The sequence below is a fragment of the Caretta caretta genome, chromosome 4 (genome assembly GCF_965140235.1).
Source record: "Caretta caretta isolate rCarCar2 chromosome 4, rCarCar1.hap1, whole genome shotgun sequence".
Classification (NCBI taxonomy): Eukaryota; Metazoa; Chordata; order Testudines; family Cheloniidae; genus Caretta; species Caretta caretta.
In genome coordinates, this window is record NC_134209.1 from 139,325,195 (window position 1) to 139,345,750 (window position 20,556).

Here is a 20,556-nt window from a genome sequence, read left to right on the forward strand (position 1 = left end):
GGGGATACTGTTCCTGACGGCTTGTAGTCCATCTTTGTGTGGAATGTTGGTGTAGAGGGCTTCTACATCCATGGTGGCCAGGAGGGTTTTCTGGAAGATCATCGAAGGATTGTAGTTTCCTCAGGAAGTCAGTGGTGTCTCAAAGCTGGGAGTGCTGGTAGCATAGGGCCTGAGGAGAGAGTCCACCTAGCCAGACAATCCTGCTGACAGGGTGCCAATACCTGAGAAGATGGGGCCCCAGGATTCCCAGGACTAGATTAGATGACCTTCTGACCTAAAATCGATGAGTCTAAGCTTTTCTTTGCAACTGTGAGAGCTAGAAATGTAATAATTTAATGAAAGCAGCGATTCTCATGCAGTATTGTGAATTCAGCAGCTGTGGCTTAAAGAATAACTCCAAACAGTAGACTTGTAAGAAGAATGTGCAAGAGTTTACAGCTTTGGCACAGTAGATGTAGAATGTCACCCTTCTGATTTGGTAGCATTTTGCACCGGTGTAAATGACTGCAAGTTGCAAGGCAGTGAAAATTAGTTCAGTGGACAAATCAGTAAATTGCACTGGGAGACAGAGAAAGAGCATGAATAACAAGCAACTTGAACCATGAGCAGGTCATGCTGAACACATGGGAGCAGACCATAGAGAGCCCACATAGCTGTGGGAGAGAGCAGATTAAACAACAAAACGAACTAGATTGCTACACATCTTGCTAATTTTTTTTTTATATAGTGCCTATCACTATGGTAGCTAAGCACTGATTTATAAACAGAAATCATATTCTATCATAACTGATTAATGCAAAATAATCAGTAAAAATAATTCCAGACATAAGCAGCTCCTAACCAAGTATAGAACTTGTAAACAGCACTAAGGAACATCATGCGCTATAATAACCATGACAAGGGATCTGTCTTGTGTCATGACAAGGGATAAACTTCCTCCCAGATATATTTAAAACATGGTTCTGTCTTTTAATGTAGATGGGACCTAACTAATTTCAAATTATTCCTTGAAAGTTGCTTGGACTGAAGAGGGCTAGTAGCATGGTTCAAACATTATTAGGTCCTATCTACAAGGCAGAACCGCGCTTTTACTGTCTCAGAAAATGGTGTTTTAACATGACATGGTTGCTAAGCATGCAGGAAAAGCGATAGAGTGTAAGATCAATCACCCCTTTGGTCTGGTATCCTGTCTCTGAGGGACCAATAATAGATACTTCAGAGGAAGGTGTAAACCCTTGAATGTACCAGGGTGGATTTTATTTAAATCACTAGTCAGGAAGACTCGATTTAATCATGGATTTCTACATAAAAGTGCATTCTTGTTGGTTGTTATAACCTTAATACATATTCTTCACAACTCAGAGATAGATGTAAGTTTCATTTTTAAAAGGTACACACTATACATTTTAAGTGATTTATTTTGAAAACTTTTCAGATTAGTTTTACAGCTATATCAGAAAATGAATGATTGTTGGTTATTTCATTTACCAAAGCATATATTTATGAAGTCATTGGGAGGTGAACGATCTCCAATTCAACAGGTTAATCATTAATATTTGGAGGATTTTCTTGCCTTGTTGTATTAAGAGGAGAACATCACCAGACAGACATTTAAATGTTTTATTTAACTAAAAACAACAATGTTATGTATTCTGGATTTTTTTCTTCAACAGCAAACATATAGGAGTGATTTTGCATGCTAGAGGCTGTATGAACAGACCAGGAGTGGGTGCTTTCACAGCAAAGAAGTGTGAAAGGCACCCCGGGTTGGAGGGGACACAATTGTTCAGTTGTCCAGATTGTACTGTAGGGAATGTTACACCAACACACTTGGATGACAATGCCCCCTCCCTCCATTTGTGGATTTTCCAACTCCAAAATGATTTCCCACTGACCAGTAGCAATCCAGTGTTGCAAGCTTCCAGAGTGCGATTGCTACTTGCTTTTCCACTGTCAGTGCTGCTTTCATTCTGGTGTCCCTCCACTGCCAGGCTGAGGTGAGCTCTGCACACAGATCCAGAAATGTGGGTTTTCACATCCAAAAGTTCTGCAGCCACTGATCATCAACCCAAACCTGCATTACAATGCAATCCCAACAGGCAATGCTCATTTCTCAAGCCCAGAATGGTCTCAACCATGTGCGGATGTCACCAACAAGCTTGAATTGTTTTCCACTATGTTCCTCAGCAAACTGTCCTCAAAGAAATTGTCATGTCCCCTATTGCTGCAGTACTTCCTGCAGGTCTGCTAATGCAGGAGGATCATGCATCCTAACTTCCATGAGAATAGTGCAGAGTTCTGTGGGCTCCATGCTTGTCAGGAATGGTGGACACCAAAAAGTGCTGTGCGGGTTTGCAGAATTTAAAAAAGAGGTGCAAAGATTAGGGAATATGGATGGCATTATGGGATGGAGAAAGTTGCATGCTGAGAAGTTGACCCCCCTAGCTCTCAGAGATTCATGGGCAAATGATTCCTGTCCCGCAAGACATTGCAAAAAATTCCCAAAAGGCATCAAGCTGGGCAGCACCGCATGGCACATTGGGACACCTATCTGTGATGCACTGCCATTTGCATGGACACAAGTGTTCCTGATAGGTATATGCGGCACTCCCACACGCTGCCAAATACGCACACGCACGAACAATACAAAAACTTTGATGGCTGTTTGCCGTCATAACTTGCGTCAACCAGAGTTTGTAGTATAGACATGACCTCAGCCTTTTTGATGTTGTCCGTTATTAGCTCGCCTTCCTCGCTAAGTAGAGGACCTACACTTTCCTCTGTCTTTCTCTTGCTCCTGAGGTATTTATAGAACTTCCTATTGCTTTTTATGCCCTTTGATAGGTGTAATTCATTTTGTGCCTTAGTCTTTCTGATTTTGTCCCTACATGCTTGTATAACCCTTCTGCCCATCAGAGTGGGCAGCAACAAGGGCCGGGTTCAGTAGCTAGAGGTTCCATTCCAATAACATAATGCAAAACCGGCTCGAGCCCCCACCCAGTGACCTGGGACAAATATATACCACTCCTGCTGGGCGCCTCCAAGAGGCAATACTTCCCCTCTCACAAGCACAGAGTCTGAGTGTAGCAAAAAGCCTTTGAGAAACAATTTGGCATTATGTTGGGAAAACACCACCAACAGGATTCATAACACAACCCATGAGCAAAAAACCCACCCCAAGCAAATTGGGGCATGTCCTTTCCCTTTGGTTCTTGAGTCCAGCAACCCAAAATCACCCAAAGACCCAAAAGTCTCTGTCCCTGGTCAGGGGAGCCCCAGAGTTTGAAAGTTTATCTGCAGAGTTTTACCTCCCAACCTGGGTGGAGATGGGGGGGGTTTTAAGGGGCACCTTACGTGGTCCAAAGCTGATTGCCCCACCTCTCCATGGGGCTCCGCTCTGCAGCCGCCCCCATGAGCTGCACCAGGCATCCAACAAACTGCTCTGCCCCACCAGTCGCTCTGCTCTGGCAGCCGTCCCGCAAACTGCTCCACTGTATATCTTCAGGCTCCCCCACTACTTAACACAACACTCAGTGATTTCAGCTGGTAGTAGGGGAGCCTCAGTGCTGGTGCACTATTAGCCCAAAATGAATTCAGCTCAGCAGCCTGTAACTAGACTCCTAATAGAATCAAAATTCACTCTGATATTCCACATTGAAGAGAGGAGGAAGTGCAATTACCATGTAAGGGGACCCATGCCACCAAGTATTAATACCTGCCCCCAGCCTCTCTCCATTCACTGGGTTTTTGGAACGCATGACCCTTGCCTAGCGAGTGCTGCTTAATTGATGGTGAGTCCCTCCATCATAACAAAAGGCCAAGTACAGTTCCACTGTCCTTGAGTCACATAATCTGGATAATAACAGTTTACTCCTGCCCCAATAACAGAGAAACTGGGGCTCCTACAGCAGCCAAAGTGACCACCTAGGCAGGGTGGGTGTGCCTATGCAAATGAGATCAGCCCCTGAAGTTCTTTTCCACAACCACCATGACTCGCCACCAGATGTCAGGGTAGAGCTCATCCTGACTCTGCTTACACTTGTACTATTCTTTTGTACTCATCCTCAGCAATTTGTCAGTGTTTTCAATTTTTGTAGGATTCCTTTTTGATTTGCAGGTCATTAAAGAACTCCTGATGGAGCCATATGGGCCTCTTCCTATTTTTCCAATCTTTCCTTCACATTAGTATAGTTTACTGTTGCACCTTTAATAGTGTCTCTTTGAGAAACTGCAAGCTTTCCTAAATTCAGTTTCCCCTAAGATTTTCTTCTCATAGGACCTTACCAGTTCTCTGAGTTTGTTAAAGTCTACTTTTTTGAAGTCCATTGTTCTTATTCTGGGGCTCTCACCTCCTTTCCTTTCCTTAGAATTATGAAATCTATCATTTCACGATTCACTGTCACCCAAATTGATTTCAGTCTTCAGATTTGCTACCACTTCCTCCTTCTTCTTCAGAATCAAGTCTAAAATGGTTAACCCTCGGTTACTGCCTCCACCTTCTGAAACAAAAAGTTGTCTCCAGTACATTCCAAGAACTTATTGGACATTTTGTGTTTTATTATATTAGTTTTCCAACAGATGTCTGGGTTTTCCCATTACTAGCAGATCTTGTGTTTTGGATATTTCTGTTATTTGTTTTAGAAATGCCTCATCCACCCAGAGATTTCCAACTGGTCTGTCTCTCCCCTCCTTCTGGACTTCAGGTCTAGCATATACATTCTTGACATATAATGCAACACCTCCACCTTCCCCCCCACACACACACTTCTTGTCCTTCCTGGACAAGCAGTATCCCTCTATTCTAATATTCCAGTCATGAGATTTCTCCACAAAGTCTCTGTGATGCCAATTAAGTCATAATTTAGCTTGTGTACTAATACTTCCAGTTCTTCCTGTTTAATCCCCATGCTCCTTACAACTAAGTAAAGGCAGCTAAGATGTTGAATCAATTCCTCCGCTGATTTCTCTATTGTTCATATGACCCTATTGCAACTTTCCGTTTTCTCCCCCAATATTTAGCCCTCTGTTATTGTCAGCTTTTTTATACCTACCTCTGGGCTCTTATTATTTTGAGGCAGTGAGATCTACAGGATGACTGCATTGTTTTTGTGTTCTGCTGGCTCTAAATGTATTTGTTTTTTTAATTTATGGCAGGACCTCTTAGAACTTTGGACAAGCCCCCTCTTTTACTTTTTTACATAAATCAAAAGAAAACAAATAGTGTAAAAAGTGTGTCCTTGTCCGATTTAAATGTGTTCACTTTTCACTTCACTGAGTAATCCCGTTTTTCTGATTATAGTGTCTTAGACATGCAAGCTGGCCGGTACAAACTAATACCTGGATCCTCAAAGGTATCTAGGCTCCCGACTTCCAGCCTAAATACCTTTGAGGATCTGGATCTAAGACCTTGATTCTGCAAATACACATGTGTGTAACTTTTACTCACATGACTAGTCCCATTAAAGTCAGTTGGCTTGCTCACATGTGTATGTAATTGCAGGACTGAGTCGAGACTGGAAAGCAAAAACAGGCCAGGTTTTGCAAGCAATGTAAAAAAAAGGGCAATTAAACAGAGAAGCATTATATTCCCCATTGTACAAAAGCAAGGAGATTACTGAGAAATATTGTCTCAAATGATCAGAAACAATAAAAAATTGTAATCTAAACAATGAAGAAGAAAAATTGCCCATGTCTTTCAGAGCAATGAGAAAAACAGCAGCAATTTCAGAATATGTTGTTGTTTGCCATCAGATTAAAAATATGCTATAAAGAGATTAAAATCTATTTTTCAACCACTGCTCTATTTGTTGTTCAAAATACATTGTTACACCAGCTTTGACAGACTTGTGTAATTTGCCATGTTTATAAAGTATTTCAATATGGGCACTGGCTGTAGGGTTGACACCACTGTGCTGCTGAGAGCCCCAACTCTGTCTTGGCTGAGCTGTTGAAGGTAATGTGGAAACACTGGACATTGGTCTGCGGTCTAATAAAGCAGGCTGAAAGTGTGAAGTTCTTACAAAAGTAGTTGCATTACTCAAATACATAAACTATCTTGCTATGGCATGGAGAATAGTTAGATTCAAATTAAGCATCCTAACTGGATAGTTCCTGCAATCTGGGCTGGGGGTTATGTAGGGGTACCATATTTGAACATTCGAAAAAGAGGACACTCCACGGAGGGGGGGTGGTATTTGCTCATGCCCCCCTGGCCCCACCCCAACTCCACCACTTCTCCACCCCCATTCCAACCCCTTCCCCAAAGTCCCCGCCCCAACTCCTCCCCTCCCTGCCCCATTGGACCCCGCCCGCTGCTGGCTCCCTCACCGCTCGCCGCTTTACCGCCCACTGTTGGCTCGCCACTCGCCTCTTCACCCTCACCTGCCCACCTGCCTGCCAGCCAGCCAGCGGCTTCCTTGCCGCTCGCCTCTTCACCACCTCCCGCTCACCTACTCACCCTCCACCCGCTGCTGGCTCACCGCTCGCCTCTTCACCCCACCCTGCTTGCCTACTCACCCCTCCTGCTGCAGGTCCCTCTGGCTCCTAGGATCAGGGGCAGCCGAGGGGTCTCCACATGCTGCACCCACCACAAGCGCGAGCTCTGTGCTCCCATTGGCCGGAAAAAGCACCAATGGGAGCTGCCAGAGCCGCGGAGTGGGGCTTGCAGGTGCCAGCAGCGCATAGAGAGCCCTCTGCCCCCATCCCACCGACCCTAAGAGCCAGAGGAACCTGCCGGGGGCGAGGTGGGGAGTCCCGACAGTGCTTACCTGGGCAGCTCCCAGGAAGCATCCGGCAGGTCCCTCTGGCTCCTCCTAGGGTCGGGTCGAAGGGCTCTCTGCCCGCTGCCGGCGCCTGCAAGCCCCGCCCCTTCAGCTCTGATTGGGCAAGAGGGAGCCGGTGCAGCACTCGGAGACCCCCCTCCGCCTCTGTGCCTAGGGGCCACCCACACTGCAGGCTCCTGCCAGCAGGTGGGCACCAGGAGCTGCCCCAGGAAGCGCCACCAGCCCCGGGACTTTGGTGCGCGCGGTGAGGTGAGCAGTCCCCGATATCAGGACAAAGGGCGTCCTAACCGATGTGGCAAAATCCCAGGGGTTTTAGATATTTTAAAATTCCTCCCAGACGGCAATTTAAGAACTAAAAAGCTGGACATGTCCGGGAAAATACGGACGTATGGTAACCCTAGGGTTATGGATTTAGGACCATATTTTCAAAGGTATTTAGGTGCTTAAAGATGCAAATAGAGGCCTGGTGGGATTTTCAAAAGTGCCTAGACATCTAACTCCACAGCGATCTCAATCTTTAGGTGTCTAAATAGCTTTAAAAATCTGGCCCGTAAAGTCAGTGTTCTCTGCTGTGAGGAGCCAAATGCTAGAAGGGCTTTTGCAATGATGTATAAATTATGTATTATTTATTTGGATCTCTTTTTAGATACATGCATTATTGCTTCTTTCCTCAAGGGAATTGTTCCAGAATTGCTCTCTCGCCACTTCTCCATCATTGTTGTTTGGAGAACAACACTATTTATTAAGAATTGAAGTCTTGCAACCTCAGTAAAGTAGTTCATTTTTGTGTAACTTAATTAGGCCTTTACAGAGGTCTCCAGCTTTTATTGACTTGAAGGAACTATTAGTGAATAGTAACACGGTACTACTACATATCTTTACAGGGAACTCTGGTCTGTGGTGTAATTAACATTGCAGGAGAAAAAGCTTCTCAGATATGCTAGATTTTGCATGCTAGAAAAGGAAAACGGTCTGAACCACAGACATAGCTATTTTTCCCATACTGACTGTCTTACTTCAATGGTTGGGGTAAAGCAAGTCATCCTACTGCAGTAGGTCTGCACTTAAATAATGGCTGTTTCTGGTTACTGATCTTTTTAATTATTTCTGCAGCACCGCTCTTACCATTTTATTGAGCTGTGTTGTGCTTTAATGGTTATTTTGACTGACTACTGAAATATAGAACTGTGCATCAAGATTGCTTCAGCACCAGTGAAGAAATGCTTAGAAAGTTACAATGTATTCTCTAGAAAGCACATTTACTCAACAGAGAGCTGCTATAATTAAGAATAGTGTGGGACACTACTTACAGGCGTCGGACTATATTTTACATGGTACAGTAATTTAAAACAATAACATTTTTACTGTGATGAGTTACAAACTGCATACAGAGAGCACTGTACATAACATTGGTCATTTGTATAATTTTTTTGAAATATGCTGCAGAATCCACTCTGTGCTGCACCATTGTTCTCCAGAATCGAAACTCTAATTTTAAAAAACAAATACATTTCTGGTCCCTATAGTTGCCAAGATAAATTTCTAGGTGAGAACAGAGGATAAACTCGTGGACTGTTTGTCTTCCCACAGCCTCAAACAAAACTTCAGTAAATGTCATTAAACTCAGTGGGACATTAACTTTGAAACCGAATGGGGAATGAAAACTATCAAGATTGCTAGGCAAGGCTGAGATCTTCTTAACCAGGCTGTGATCCCTAAGCCTTTTAGCACCCATCAACCCTTAACCTGGCGGCGGGGTACTCAGGGAGACCAGGGGTTTAAAAAGCCCACTCCTAAGCGACCAGAGGAGCTAGCGAGCAGGAGCGGCTAACAGGGGAGTTTGGCAAGGGAGTTTAGAGGGAGAGTGTAAGCAGGGACTAGATCTCAACGTTCATTAAACTTAAAAGCCAAAAACACCCCCTGGATATAAACAAAACAACAGCAAAGGAACCAGCTGCAGGAGTAAAAAGAAAATGCAGGCAAAAGTCCAGCAACAAAGCGGGGGCTACCCAGTTTATTGCACCCAGTGCAGCATGTATGATTACCCGCCCTATGGGCAGGTGGCGTATGTCTGCATTTGGTGCAAGGAGCTCCTGGCCCTCAGAGACCGTGTACGGGCTTTGGAGACCAGAGTGGCTGAACTGGAGGAGCTGAGGGAGACAGAGAGGTACATAAATGAGACTTTCCGGGACACAGGAGAACGGTCCCACCCCCGGTCTGACAGCCACTGTGCTGTTGAGAAGAATGAAAGTCGTAGAGAAGGAGAGCATCTAACTGCAGCAGAGGGAAACAATCCCATAGTTGGGACCTTCCTTCCAGATGATGATGTGGTATCCTCTCGCACTGATTAGGAAGAGGCATTAGGAAGAGACAGGTATTAGTAATGGGCGATTCGATCATTAGAAACATAGATAGCTGGGTTTGCGATGACCAGGAGAACCGCATGGTGACTTGCCTGCCTGGTGCGAAGGTTGCGGATCTCTTGAGACATCTATATAGACTTATGTGTAGTGCTGGGGGGGAGCCGGTGGTCGTGGTACATGTAGGTACCGTTGACATAGGGAATCACAGGAGAGAGGTCCTGGAGGCCAAATTTAGGCTGCTAGGTAAGAGATTGAAGTCCAGGACCTCCATGGTAGCATTCTCTGAGATGATCCCAGTTTCACGCGCAGGGCCAATTAGACAGGCAGAACTGCAGAGTCTCAATGTGTGGATGAGACAATGGTGTAGGCAGGAGTAGTTTACATTTATTAGGAACTGGGGAAACTTTTGGGAAAGGGGGAGCCTATACAGGAAGGATGGGCTCTACCTAAACTAAAATGGAATCAGATTGCTGGCACTTAACATTAAAAGGGTCGTAGAGCAGTTTTTAAACTAAGGGCTGGGGTAAAGCCGATGGGTGTGGAGGAGCACATGGTTCGGACATCCCTTAGGGGACGATCTATTAATAGAGAATCTCTATGGTACAGGCAGGGTCTGATCAGAAACAATCAAATAAAAAAGAGTCCCATTCAATTACATTGTGTAATGGCAGACAGCTAAAAGGAGACACGTTTTTAAAGTGCTTATATATCATAGAATCATAGAATCATAGAATATCAGCATTGGAAGGGACCTCAGGAGGTCATCTAGTCCAACCCCCTGCTCAAAAGCAGGACCAATCCCCAATTAAATCATCCCAGCCAGGGCTTTGTCAAGCCTGACCTTAAAAACTTCTAAGGAAGGAGATTCCACCACCTCCCTAGCTAACGCATTCCAGTGTTTCACCACCCTCCTAGTGAAAAAGTTTTTCCTAATATCCAACCTAAACCTCCCCCACTGCAACTTGAGACCATTACTCCTTGTCCTGTCCTCTTCTACCACTGAGAATAGTCTAGAACCATCCTCTCTGGAACCACCTCTCAGGTAGTTGAAAGCAGCTATCAAATCCCCCCTCATTCTTCTCTTCTGCAGACTAAACAATCCCGGTTCCCTCAGCCTCTCCTCATAAGTCATGTGTTCCAGACCCCTAATCATTTTTGTTGCCCTTCGCTGGACTCTTTCCAATTTATCCACATCCTTCTTGTAGTGTGGGGCCCAAAACTGGACACAGTACTCCAGATGAGGCCTCACCAACGTCGAATAGAGGGGGACGATCACGTCCCTCGATCTGCTCGCTATGCCCCTACTTATACATCCCAAAATGCCATTGGCCTTCTTGGCAACAAGGGCACACTGCTGGCTCATATCCAGCTTCTCGTCCACTGTCACCCCTCGGTCCTTTTCCGCAGAACTGCTGCCTAGCCATTCGGTCCCTAGTCTGTAGCTGTGCATTGGGTTCTTCCGTCCTAAGTGCAGGACCCTGCACTTATCCTTATTGAACCTCATCAGATTTCTTTTGGCCCAATCCTCCAATTTTTCTAGGTCCCTCTGTATCCTATCCCTGCCCTCCAGCGTATCTACCACTCCTCCCAGTTTAGTATCATCCGCAAATTTGCTGAGAGTGCAATCCACACCATCCTCCAGATCATTTATGAAGATATTGAACAAAACCGGCCCCAGGACCGACCCCTGGGGCACTCCACTTGACACCGGCTGCCAACTAGACATGGAGCCATTGATCACTACCCGTTGAGCCCGACAATCTAGCCAACTTTCTACCCACCTTATAGTGCATTCATCCAGCCCATACTTCTTTAACTTGCTGACAAGAATACTGTGGGAGACCGTGTCAAAAGCTTTGCTAAAGTCAAGATACAATACATCCACTGCTTTCCCTTCATCCACAGAACCAGTAATCTCATCATAGAAGGCGATTAGATTAGTCAGGCATGACCTTCCCTTGGTGAATCCATGCTGACTGTTCCTGATCACTTTCCTCTCATGTAAGTGCTTCAGGATTGATTCTTTGAGGACCTGCTCCATGATTTTTCCAGGGACTGAGGTGAGGCTGACTGGCCTGTAGTTTCCAGGATCCTCCTTCTTCCCTTTTTTAAAGATTGGCACTACATTAGCCTTTTTCCAGTCATACGGGACTTCCCCCGTTCGCCACGAGTTTTCAAAGATAATGGCCAATGGCTCTGCAATCACAGCCGCCAATTCCTTTAGCACTCTCAGATGCAACTCGTCCGGCCCCATGGACTTGTGCACGTCCAGCTTTTCTAAATAGTCCCTAACCACCTCTTTCTCCACAGAGGGCTGGCCTTCTATTCCCCGTGTTGTGATGCCCAGCGCAGCAGTCTGGGAGCAGACCTTGTTAGTGAAGACAGAGGCAAAAAAAGCAGTGAGTACATTAGCTTTTTCCACATCCTCTGTCACTAGGTTGCCTCCCTCATTCACTAAGGGGCCCACACTTTCCTTGGCTTTCTTCTTGTTGCCAACATACCTGAAGAAACCCTTCTTGTTACTCTTAACATCTCTCGCTAGATGAGATCAATGCTAGAAGTCTAAATAATAAAATGGGTGAACTAGAGTGCCTCGTATTAAATGAGGATATTGATATAATAGGCTTACAGAAACTTGGTGGAATGAGGATAATCAATGGGATACAGTAATACCAGGGTACAAAATATATCAGAAGGACAGAACAGGTCCTGCTGGTGGGGGAGTGGCACCATATGTGAAAGAAAGCATAGAATCAAATTAAGTAAAAATTGTAAATGAATCAAACTGTACCATAGAATCTCTATGGATAGAAATCCCATGCTCTAATAATAAGAATATAGCGGTAGGGACATCTTACTGACCACTTGACCAGGATGGTGATAGTGACTGTGAAATGCTCAGGGAGATTAGAGAGGCTACTAAAATAAAAAACTCAATAATAATAATGGGGGATTTCAATTATCCCCATATTGACTGGGTACATGTCACCTCAGGATGGGATGCAGAGATAAAGTTTCTTGACACCTTAAATGACTGCTTCTTGGAGCAGCTGGTCCTGGAACCCACCAGAGGAGAGGCAATTCTTGATTTAGTCCTAAGTGGAGCACAGGATCTGGTCCCAGAGGTGAATATAGCTGGACCGCTTAATAATAGTGACCATAATATAATTAAATTTAATATCCCTGTGGCAGGAAAACACCACAGCGGCCCAACACTGTAGCATTTATTTTCATAAAGGAGAACTACACAAAAATGAGGGGGTTAGTTAAACAGAAATTAAAGGGTACAGTGCCAAAAGTGAAATCTCTGCAAGCTGCGTGGAAACTTTTTAAAGACACCACAATAGAGGCTCAACTTAAATGTATACCCCAAATTAAAAAACATAGTAAGAGAACCAAAAAAGAGCCACTGTGGCTAAACAACAAAGTAAAAGAAGCAGTGAGAGGCAAAAAGGCATCCTTTAAAAAGTGGAAGTTAAATCCTAGTGAGGAAAATAGAAAGGAGCATAAACACTGGCAAATGAAGTGTAAAATTACAATTAGGAAGGCCAAAAAAGAATTTGAGGAACAGTTAGCCAAAGACCCAAAAAGAAATAGCAATTTTTTTTTAAGTACATCAGAAGCAGGAAGTCTGCTAAACACCAGTGGGACCACTGGAGATCAAGGTGCTAAAGGAGCACTCAAGGATGATAAGGCCATTGCGGAGAAACTAAATGAATTCTTTGCATCAGTCTTCATGACTGAGGATGAGAGGGAGATTCCCAAACCCGAGCCATTCTTTTTAGGTGACGGATCTGAGGAACTGTCCCAAATTGAGGTATCATTAGAGGAGGTTTTGGAACAAATTTGTAAATTAAACAGTAATAAGTCACCAGGACCAGATGGCATTCACCCATGAGTTCTGAAGGAACTCAAATGTGAAATTGCAGAACTACTAACTGTAGTTTCTATTCTGCAGTTCCCAATGTCTCAGAAACCAGGGAGCTTTGCTGCAGAATTTAGGTCCACGCAGAACACAGGGCCTTTCAATTCTCATTATGGACAGATGCTAGTCTCTCCAGAGTTAATGTTGTAACCACATGACGATTTGAAGCTTGATTTTGGCTTGTATTCTAAATTCCTCATGAAGGAGGTCTTTTGCCCATGAAATTTGGCAGGTAAAGTTTTGGCAAGAGGACTCTCTTTTGACCAAATTTGAGATGGCTCTGAGAAGACATTTCAGAGGTATGGTACTATCAAAAAAGTGGTGGCAGAATCCATGATGAGATCTTAAGCACACAAGTTGCTGGCAGAGCACAGGGTATTTCATTTTGGAATTAACATAGGAACAACAAGAGGGAGTAAATATGCTTATTAGCCATCCAGGTAGTCAGATGGGTCCTGTGTGACAGGGCACTGTTAGCACATGCAGCAAAGAAGACCTTTTCTGGAGGCAAGAGACGGCCCCAGGTGAAATAAGTAGGGGGAGGTGTGTGACAGGGCACTATTAGTAGGACCCCAGTCACTGATGTTGCTAGAGCATGAAGAAGGCCACAAGCTCAGTTATGAGCAATTACACGCTTTCTGTTGGGGGATTATGAGCATCCGGGTGGTACTCACTAGGTTAACGATCTAATTGGGAGGATATAAGTGTAAGGAACAGGAAGCAAGGGGAGGCTGAGAAGGAAAGCTCAGAGGGTGAGACTGGGCTGAGGAGTGGAGGCTGGGGTGGGGGGGGGAAACCTCCTTTTGCTGTAAGCCTGCAGTGCGTTGTGATACTTTGCAAGGAAGGAGTAAATAAATACACATGTGGTGAAAAGGTAACAACCTGGTGTGTGTTTGTGACCTTGAGACCACAGTGCAGGTAACGACCAAGGCGCCATCTGACAGTCCCCAACAGCATGGTATCTAGGCACCTCACAAACATTAATGACTTTTATCCCCACAACAGCTCTGGGAAGTCAGGAAGTGTCATTAGCCCCATTTTATAAACAGAGCTCTGAGGCACAGAGAGATGAGGGCCCTGCTTCAGGAAGGTACTTAATCACATGCCTAACTTTAATCGTATGAGTAGGTCAATTGTCTCCAATTAGACTACTCACATGCTTAAAGTTAGGCATGTGATTAAGTAACTCCTGGAATTGGGGCCTAAGTGAGTTGCCCAAGATCCTACAGGAACCTAGATTTCTTGAGTCCCATTCCAGGGTCTTCACCGAAACATCCTCTCCTGGCTGCATCTTAATGTTTTAAATATATCCTCTTAGAAGATAAGAGACATAAATATTACTACTGATGATAAGCCAGTTATTAAGAGATAAGCCAATGCCTCCCTGTTTACAGAACTTTCTATTGTTCATTGTTAGACATGAATTACTAAAGTAACACACAAGTATGAGCCTGCCTAGAACTCTCTACAAGAAGCCTGAGAAGAAAAGTATTTTCCTTAATATTAATTGATTATTCCTTTTCCTAACACTGGCTTAGATTAAGCCCACATCTATGCTAGAAAGTTTTACCAGTTGCATTTCTGCCGGCATGCTGTTGCTGACATTGCTAGTTTGCCAGACTCCATTCACACTTGGCTGCTTTTGCTGGTGTAGTGTGTCCTCACTGCACCAGGTTGTACTGGCAAAAGATGTGTGGCACTGGGGGCAGGCATCCCGATGTCCCTGGCACTGCTGTTGAATGCACTAACTTGTGGGAAATATTTGTAGTGAATTGTGAGGAACTAGTGTTCCTGAGAGGGAAATGTGGGAGTTCGGGGTCAAGTTCCCTCTGTTCCATCCCATAGTCTGATCTTCCTTGTACTGTACCTGTTTTCAACATCTCTCTTGGTGACAGAAGCAAGGAGGCTGAACAGGTCATCAGAGTTCTCGTGTCTGTTTAGACAATGGCATAGCTGTACTGATGCAGCTGCTCCACTGTAAGATCTCCCGTGTTTTAGAGATTGAGCAGGAGGACCCAGGGGTGGATTGAGTAAATGGGCTTCTTTATTGCAGTACTTGTTCCCCTCGACCCAATTGTCGAGTAAGCACTGAGGTAATCACATCACACTCTTTTATTTAAGTTAATATGTAAATACCTACATTTACTACAGCACCCCCAAAATCCTTATTTAGTAATATGAATGCCCATATACTGAATATAGTTATTCCTGCCCTGTTACTGTTTACAGCATTAAGCATATTCTACAGACATTTTTACCTTGAAGATAAATTTCTTTGCAGTAATTGCAGCCACAAGTTCCCTTAATCAGCAGTTTACAGGGGAGGGGGGAAGGGGCCATGTCTCCGAGCTCGTTTATGTAGCTGGGAAAAGAAGGGAGGGGGGGATAACGCTTCTTTACACAAAGGGTATCCTTTACACAACAACATTCCTTACGCGCCCACAGTGCTTTTCTATCCTTAACAAGCAGAAGGGAAGGGAGAGGGATGGCACTTTATCCATCAAGTGCAGAACCAGTGCCTGCCTGTGCTTCTACTCCCTGATACCATGCCAGCACACCAGCGGTTTCCCAGCTCTTTACTTAACCCTTCCACATCCCAACACAGTGTAGCCGCTGTGTAGCACTGTTCACACCGGTGCTTGTGTCAGTGAAACTTATGTCACTCCAGGGTGTGAAAAAAAGAAACCCCTGAGCAACGTAAGTTATGCTGAAAAAGTGCTAGTTTAGACACAGCCTTAGTTATCTCAGTGGGATGAGAAGCAACCTGTCTCTCGCCACCCCCTAGAGGAATAGGCTGGGCCTGATTCCCTGCCTGTGGAAAGGGATGGAACACTGGTAACTCCAGGGGACTTCCTTCCCCCGATCTACCTAGCAAGGGTACATCAGTAGGCCTTGCTTACTGGATCTCCAGAACACTGTAGGATGGATTTAAGGCTGCAACCCAATTCCTCTCCTTATTGAGGGACATCACAGCTCCGCGTGAGACCCCAGGACTGAGCCTGAACACTGGGGGCTATAGTGAAGTAGCTTTCAAATCACATCGCCTTCTAATTACGGTACCTCCTCCTCAGTTGCACCTCTTACCAGCATTAGCTCCACCTGTGAGGTGAACTGCTCCCACCCAGTTACTAGCTAGATTCCCCATAAGTAACATACCCCTAACTGGGGTAGTAGCTTTTACCTTCCACTAAACTGTTTTTAAAAAAGGCACAAACACAAAACACAAAATCAAGTAAAACTGATTTCTTTCTCAGGAACAGCCTAAAACTGAGACAAAGCTTGTTAGCAGGTTTCAAAATATACTAAACAATTGAGAAGTTTTACATTACACTAAAGCAATCCTTACACTACTTCCTACAGACAGCTAAAAAGACATACTAAACCATTTACTCTATATAGACACACACAAAAAAACTCCACTTTAAACAATGGCTCTGCTGTGGGGTGGTGGAACTTGGCTCTTCAGTTTGATAATTCCAGAAGGGGTGTCATGAGGATAATGCCATGTCCACTAGGTTATGGGTCACTTGGAGTTCCACATGTCAGACAAGAGTTAAAATTTAGCTAACAGCTAAGACAGAAACGGCAGATCAAGCAGGAATGCTTCAGTAGCTCAAAGACACTGACAACTGTAAACATTGATAGACTTATATGATCAAATGTCCGCCCAGTAACTCAGCTCTTAGAACAGAACAAACCCTCCCTTCACAGCCCACCGGATATCTGTAAGCACTCATCCCTACCACCCCCATTCCCCGCCACTTCCCCCTGCAAGGTAGCCACAGATGCTTGATGCAATCAGGATGGCCGCTATACATACATACTATTCCTATTTTTATCTTTGTTTAGGGTTCTCTCTTGACTTGTAACAATGTCTGTCTCTGTATGTACAGATAAATGCAAATGAATTGATAAGCGAATGTATATAACTGGCCATGGTGGCACCATATTTTTGAAGCTGTTTATCAGTCTTCCCGGTACCGTGAATAAACCCCCTTCGGTATTGTCCGTGCTTGCCTGATTCTTGGGGAAAATAATCTTTTTGCCTAACACACTCAAACTATCACAGCAGTGTCCCGATCCTGCTTTTATGTTTCTTTGTTTGTTTGGTGCAAGCCCCAAATCTTCCCCAACAACAGAGACCCTGTTTTGAAAGGTCACTAAGTGGTCAAAGGGCCGGCCTTAGGGAACATGGCACCCTGGGCAAACTTGTATCTTGGCCCCCCTGGTCCCCGTGGGCTCCTCAGGCTCCCCACCCCCTCTTCGTCCCTAACCCCTGCACTCCCCTCCTGCACCCCTAAATCCTGCACCCGCCTCCTGTGCCCATGTGGGGAAAGTGACCTGGATGCAGGGAGCACTGGACATTGCTGCTCACTCCCCCTGAAATGCTGTTCCTCCATGCACCATTAGGGGGCTGTGAGTGGGAAGAGAGGAGTTAGGGGTGCATGGAGGAACAGCATCAGGGCTCCCTGCATCCAGGGCGCTTTGCCCACCTGGGCTACATAAGCAGAGGGCAGGAGAGCAGCAACTCCTGATGCTCGACTCACAGCACAGCCCAGGTGGAGAAAGTGACCTAGAGGCACAGAGAGCTTGGTGTTGCTCCTTACTCCCCCTCACAGCCCCTTAGGGTGACACAGAGGAATATTGGGAGGGAGGGGTGAACAGTAACTGTACATCATCACTACTCCCCCTTCCTCCGCTGGGAGGAAGCAGGGAGAAATCTGGGCACCCACCTGGGGTTGCCAACCCTCCCAAATTGCCTGGGAGTCTCCCAGAATTGGCCTCAGTCTCCTGGTTGCTATTGAAAGCAATCTGGGAGATTTTAACAGACCAAAAGTCCGGTCGGTGGCGCAGCGTGACTAAGGCAGGCTCCCTACCTACCCTGGCTCTGCATGGCTCCTGGAAGCAACCAACATGTTCGGCTCCTAGGTGCAGTGGCGGCCAGGGGTTCCCTGCGCGCTGCCCCCACCCCAAGTGTCGAGTCTGCGGTTCCCACTGGCCGGAAACCACAGCCAGTGAGCTGCGGGCAAGGTGCCTACAGGCAAGGGCAGCTCACAGAGCCTAGGAGCTGCAGGAACATGCTGCTGCTTCCGGGCACCGCCCAAGGTAAGCACCGCCCAGCTGGAGCCTGCACCCCACACCCCCCTCCTACACCCCAACCGCCAGCCCTGAGTCCCTCCCACAACCAAACTCCTTCCCAGAGCCTGCACCCCAAACACCCTCCTATACCCCAATCCCTTTCCCCAGGCTCAGCCCAGAGCCCCCTCCCACACTCCAAACAGCTCAGCTCCAACCTAGACCCAGCACCCCATCCCGCATCCCAACCCCCTGCCCCAGCCTGATGAAAGTGAGAGAGGGTGGGGAGAGTGAGTGATGGAGGGAGGGGGAATGTAGTGAGCGAGGGTGGGGCCTCAGAAAAGGGGCAGGGGCATGGCCTTGGGGAAGGGTGTTTGGGTTTGTGCAATTAGTTGGCAACCCTAACCCCACCACGTGGTGCTCCCTTGCCAGCTGGGAGCAGTTTCTGACTCTACACCAGCAGTGCACACCTCTTCACTGCCACACAGCGCCCCCTTGACCATGGCACCCCTGTGCGGTCACCCATATGGCCCACCCCTAAGCCCGGCCCTGCCCAGTAGGCTTTGGGGAATGAAGAAGACCCACCTCCCAAGCGGGTAAACGCACTACCTGAATACTCCCCAACCCCCAATCAAGGCTCAACTGAAATGGAGAGTAAAAGAGAAAAATAAAAAACGTCATCCTCTGAGGTTGGGACTGCCCTGTCTGCTGTGAGGTGGGGCAGCCTCTGCCTGGGGCTATGCATAGTTCATGGAGGTCTTGCCTCAGGCCTGGACTGAAAGAGCTTCTGCAGTTTGAAGAACCAGCTGCAGTTTGCCTACAGGACTTGCCGTCTTCTCCCTGGATGCAGGGGCTGCTAAAACTCCCCAGGCTGGTGCTAGTGATGGCTCCTTTCCTGGCTGGTCTCAGGGCAGTACAGTGTAGGGGGAAGGGATTACTGGGCTTCCACAGTTTGTCCCCTTTCCGGCTGCTCCACTGACTCTTCCTACCAGGGTTCTCTGTGACTGTCTCTTGTTTTCTTAAAGTGCATCTCTGATTCCCCGGTGCTATCTCCAGTGTTGTTCATGCCCCTCCTTGTGGTCCTGCCATGCTGGTTCCTTCACCTTGTTCACAGTGGGTTTTCCACTTTCTGTACTGAACCTCCCCTTCACCCCGCTCATTGGCTCTCTTACACTTGTCACCATGGCTTTATGCAGCTCCCATCCGGCCTCTCACACTGTTTTTCTTCTCCTGGCTTCCAGCCTCAGCTCCCTCAGCCTGCCTTGGATGTGACTGCTCAATTCAAATGAAACAAAGATTTATATATTTGATGGATAATTGGTTCCTCTAGTGACTTTATTCACGTGCTTATATCTGACCATTTATACTATGCTTGAATCGTTTGTGAAGAGCTTCTTTGCTTCTAGTGAAGGTTATGCAGAGTTATGTAGATGGTTATCTTGGAATATATTGTCTTGGACTGGCTTTTTAACCACTGAATGCTACAACTGAATTGCTAGGATTCAGACAGAACTTTGTTTACTTACCACATACTTCTTTAAAGGATACCAGTAAAATCTAGGCTTGGAATGTACCAAGGCATCCTCCTGAAAAGTTTCTTTAAGATGGTATCTAGTTATAATTTAAGTGATCTTTAGCTTCTACTGTACTTTGGAACATCAAGTTCTGACATTTTTTATGTGGAACTGGAAAGGGAAAGTTAAGATATTTTTGCCCAGAAGCTTCACATTTGTTCTAGAATCCACAAATAGATCTCTGGATGGATTCTTCAAAATATTTTTGTGTCTGTTTATGTCCCTATAGTTATTCCTAAAAATAAAGTGACCTTCCCCCCATCTGAATTACAGTTTGCCCTTCTCTTTCTGGGCCAAACCTGCAACGTACTGAACACCTTTGTCTTCCAATGGCTGATAGTTTTATGCTGCATATGACTATTAAGAAAGGATGTTAGTTTTTATGGCCACACTTCTCTGTTTTAGTACCTCACAGGCTTTGGTCTGAAGAATAACAACACCCCTTAAAAAATAATCTGACACACATACGGCCAGATGGTTTCAACCATTATTTTAGTAAACAAACATAATCTCATTTAAACAAATCAGACACTTGTAATACACTTGTCAAGGTTCCTTCCCCACTCTGAACTCTAGGGTACAGATGTGGGGACCTGCATGAAAACCTCCTAAGCTTTCTTTTACCAGCTTAGGTTAAAACTTCCCCAAGGTACAAACTATTTTACCTTTTGCCCTTGGACTTTATCACTGCCACCACCAAACGTCTAACCGGTATATTACTGGGAGAGAGTCCGTTTGGAAACGTCTTTCCCCCCACAATCCTCCTAACCCTTACACCCCCTTTCCTGGGGAAGGCTTGATAAAATCCTCACCAATTTGCACAGGTGAACACAGAC

At 45.7% G+C, this 20,556-nt stretch overlaps 1 protein-coding gene across 4 annotated transcripts in view; it reads right to left on the reverse strand.

Annotated features, from left to right (window-relative positions):
• ST3GAL5 (ST3 beta-galactoside alpha-2,3-sialyltransferase 5) overlaps positions 1-20,556 on the reverse strand; it is a 106,601-nt gene that overhangs the window by 60,966 nt on the left and 25,079 nt on the right. The gene's annotated exons all lie outside the window — the stretch shown is intronic.